The sequence below is a fragment of the Echinops telfairi genome, unplaced genomic scaffold (assembly GCF_000313985.2).
Source record: "Echinops telfairi isolate 266 unplaced genomic scaffold, ASM31398v2 ScPeMD7_32;HRSCAF=126, whole genome shotgun sequence".
Classification (NCBI taxonomy): Eukaryota; Metazoa; Chordata; class Mammalia; order Afrosoricida; family Tenrecidae; genus Echinops; species Echinops telfairi.
This window is the reverse complement of record NW_022103929.1, coordinates 1,035,070-1,039,686: the sequence shown is the minus strand read 5'-3', so window position 1 is coordinate 1,039,686 and position 4,617 is coordinate 1,035,070.

The window sequence follows — 4,617 nt, the reverse complement described above, 5'->3', positions numbered from 1 at the left end:
GAGCTGACACCAGGGGCTCAAGTGGAAAGTGGGTGTCGTAAGAATGATGAAGTCAACATATGTACTAAAGTGCTGGACACAGATGACGTATGTACAGATTGTAATGAGTTTTATGAGCCCCTAATAAAATGATTATTTAAAAAAACAACAGCAAAAAGACACAAATACACATAGCAATATGATGCATTCATACTCACACAGAATGCAGTTGGGCCGTTTGTTGGCATCGTTCCTCTAGGGCAGTGGTTCTCAACCTTCCTGATGCTGTGACCCTTTAATACAGTTCCTCGTGTTGTGGTGAGCCCTCAAACAGAATTGTTTTCGTTGCTACTTCATCACCATAACTTTGCTACTGTTATGAATTGGGCGACCCCTGTGAAAGGGTTGTTGGACCCCCAAAGGGGTCTCGACCCACAGGTTGGGAACCACTGCTCTAGGGAAAGGAACCAGGTGTCTGGGGGCAGGCCCATGTGGAGAGGGTATTTTCCACCAGGTACCCTTCTGAACCATTTGGATTTTGAACTATGTGCAAGTATTATCTATTCAGCAAACAAAAATAGCTAACTATGGTCAGTTTGATTTCCCAGGGTGCACTGGAAACGGAAAGCCCTAGAAGCCCAGAGCTGGCAGCCTCCTGAAGACTGACCCCACTTGAACCCCCATTTTGCCAGTGAGGAAACTAGGGCCTCGAGGGCGGGGAATTCCCAGCCTGTAGCCCCGATTGTGGCCTCCCAGTCCTGACCACATGCCAGCCGGGTGATGCTTATGGAAATGTGGCTGGTGCCTCAGCAACCCTTGAGGGGTCCTTGGTCAGAATGTCAAGAAGGGTCCAGCAGGCAAAAGGGTCCCATTACATTCTTGGTGTCACGTTAAAAATGACTCCCACACGGTGGTTGCACACACTCAGAATCAACTAGATGCTGCTGAATGATGCCTGTAAAATGAGGGAGCTCGTGTTAGGTGAATTTCATCTCAATAAAAAGAAATCAAATCCTCAGGCACTGACCTTCCCAAACACCCAAAGTTGGGCATCCAAAGCAAGGTACTGTCCCGTGCCCAAACACTGGGACTTCCGGAGTGCTGGTCTTCTGGCCCAAACCCCACTTTCTGGGAGCTGGCAGAGCGACATTTCAAACTAAGGCACTTCAAAGGAAGTTGGTCTGATTTCTCTTCCTCGTGTCTCCTCCCCTCCACTAGCCTTTCCTCCACCCACCACCCAGCCCCTAACACTGACAACTATCTAGGCATTGGGCAAATCCTGTCTATGTTCAAATTATTTGAGTTTCCTCCTCATCTGGAAAACACAAATCATGACCCTCATCTCAAAGGGAGGCTTTGAGAATTCAATGTCTTGCACTGAGCCAGGGCCTGGAGAAGGTGCCCAAAGCGCCAGTGTCTCTCCCCCTCATGTAGAGCAATAATGAAAGACGCAGGCTTAATCCTGAAACTCTTGGGGGTGAACAGAGAGACCAGATTCACAAACAGCCCCGTGGGAGGAAGAGTCGGGGACACTGTACTCAGGGGGATGTAGATTTCTAATTCTGGGAGTCGTTTTATGAAACACTTTGACGCGATGACTCATTTTGGGAATCAGACACACACAAAATCCTTTTTGTTAAAAACCAAAAGTTCAGTGAGGTTCAAGTTGTACTGCTCCTTTCCCCCTACTCCCTGGCCTGTAAGGGGGTGGGTGCGGAGGGGGCGGGCAGGGGCAGGTAGTACAGGGACTTGGGAGTGGAGGGGTGGCACTCTTTGGACTGAATTTACCATGTAGCCCCCACCCCCCAGCATGCCACCAGGGGTTAGGACTGTGCGCGTGAAGGAAGTAGTGAGTGAGAAGGCAGCCAAGATCATGTCTCTCCTTTAAGCCCTGCTGCTGGCTCCCCCAGGCTCTAGAAAACCAGAGTGGATCATTCCTGCCTCCCACTCCTCATTAGACACGAAGAGACAGTGAGGACCGTGGGAAGGGGAGGCAGGCCTTCTGAATGGCCCTCATCTCAGTTTGCCTGCAGCCGGACTCATCTCTGATGCGTGTTGGCCCCGTGACTGGGCACGCATCACTTGACCATTCAGGGTCTCCCTGTGAGTCAGAGAGATGTAAAGCACAACAACAACAACATAGATTCTGACTCATTGTAACCCTATAGGACAGAGTAGAACTGCCCCTGTGGGTTTCTGAGACTGAAGTGCTTTTATGGGAGACAAGAGCCGCAATGTTCTCCTGCAAAGCAGCTGGAGGCTTTGAACCGCTGACCTTGTGGTTAGCTGTCCAACTCATAACCCACTCTCCCGCAGGGATCCCTGAGTCCAGGTGGAGTTAGGGACTGAGCTGTGTGCCTGGGACTGAGTCTTTCTACTTTTGGGGGCCTTGTGCTGCTCCCAAAGGCTTCTTCTAAAGGAGCTCAGGGCTCTTGCTCCACAAGTGAGCCTGTAGCTGATGGTTCCACGTCTTGACTTCTGTTCACATGTCACCTTATCAGTGAGGCATGCTCCACGCATCCTCATGACAGGGATGGGGAATGTCTGGCTTGTGGCTCGTATAAGGCCGGTGAAATCATCCAGATGAGCTAACATGACACGCCTCGCCAAAGAGAAGCAATGCTAGCCGTCACCTTAGGGAGAAGTTAATGCAATGTTTGACCAGTATGGCCTGCAAATGATGTTAGAACTATCCAAAGGGTCCATGGCTGAAAAAAGGAGAAAGCACTCCTGTGTCCTCCCAGCCCATCCCTGCCCTGTGTTCCCCACCAACCAGCCTCACCTTCCCAACATGCCAGATAGTTACACTGGATGTTGTCTCTCTCCCCCATCCCAGGCTGAAGCCCAAGCCAAGTGAATCAGAGCTACACTGTGTTCATTGCTGTATGAAAGAGTACCAGGACCATAGAAGGTACTCATAGATATGTGTCAGCTAAAGGAATAAATGAACTAATAATATTTGCTGCGTGAGTATGACCAATGCCATGGATCTTGCTAACAGCACTACAGTACATTGCCCCTGAACTTCTGTTTCTTTCTATTGTGTTTTTCTTACTTTGGCATTGCTTATTCCTGTTCTGGTGGCTTGGTGAGAAAATCCTCATCTTCCCTATGGGAGATCTGAGTTTTATTCCTAGCCAATGCATCTCCTGCACAGCCCCCCATTCAACTGGCCTTGGAGGCTTGTAGGTTATTACAGTGCACATTAGGTGTCAGCAGACAGAGCTTCAAGATGAAGAGAGACTAGGAAGAAAGGCCCGGCCATCTACTTCCAAAATTCAGCCGAGCGGATTGCAACAGCTTGACCCACAACCAGTCACAGGGTTGCACGGCATTTTGTTTGCTGGTGCATGGGGCTGGTGCTTGAGTCGGGAGCAGATGCAACAGCAGTTCATGACAACGGCGACGGTTTCTTACACTGACATGTCTAGTGGCCTACATCCTGTGCGGTGAGGGTTTAAATGGAATCCCAACTAAACAGCTGAACAATCTGCAGAACAATCCACTTCTTCCCAGTCTATCTGTGACATCTCTGTTCTTCCCTGACAAGGGGCTGGGGCTGCATTGGCAACTCTGAGCCAGCTGCTGCCCCATCTGCCTTCCTAATATCACCAACCCAGAACTCTGCTGCTTATAAGGCAGAACTGCCCTGTGAGTAGGCAGGCCGGCACGCAACAGAAGGAGACAAAGGAGACAAGCTGCCGTCTACCCATCCAGCCAACCACTTAGCAGCAGGATGACTTTGGGTAAGGGAATTCTCTTTTTTAAGCTTAGTTTCTAAGCCTCATTTGTCCCATCTGTGAAATGAGCACATAGCACAATGGCTCCTTCAGAGGGCAGCCTGGGCTGGGAGCTGGGCCCACAGTGGGTGCTCTGTGGGTGCCTGGGTACATATCCGCCGTGTCAACTCACTGGGGAGATGAAGGGCCCATAGACCTCTAGTCTGTGCCCAGAACAATGCTGGAAGTTGGTAGGCGGTGTCCATCCCTAGTCTCAGCTGTCCTGGGAGGAGAGGCAGCGGGTGTGGGAACAGGCACTGACCTAGCCTGGAGAGGCTTCCCCCAAAGAGGGTAGGTTCCCCCAGTAAGGGAAGCAGTGAACTGAGCCGCTTTAACCTTTGGGTCCTCATGGAGGCTGGGGGTCCTTGGAGGAAGTGCTAAGCATTCAGTAGAAGAGCCTTTGACTTCTAAAAATGGCACACTGACTTTGGCTGGTGCGGGGTTCAGAGGGGGAGGGGAGTGCCAGAAGAGGAGCCCGAGAGGGCTACGGGGTGCGTTGAGGGCTGGGGAGACAATCTTCTTATTGTTTGCAGTGTCTTCATTCAACTGGCACACAGTAAGTGCTTGTGTGACCAGTGCTGCGGCAGGGACAATACTGGCGATGACAGAGCTCGTAGAGCGCTTGGAAAGGCTTCCCCAGGTGGACAGATTGCAGTCCCTCTTCCTACATATCTAGGAGATGCTGGGTGTAAGTTGCTGTGTAGGCTTGGGCCTCAGTTTCCCCATCTGTGAAATGGGGCGGGGGGGGTGACTGAGTTAAATCAGTCCAAAGGATCTGGGAGAGTTGAAGGCTCCAGGAGCGATCCGGTCACTTCTCCTGGAGTACGGAGTACGCTGCCCACCCCCACCCCCACCCCCA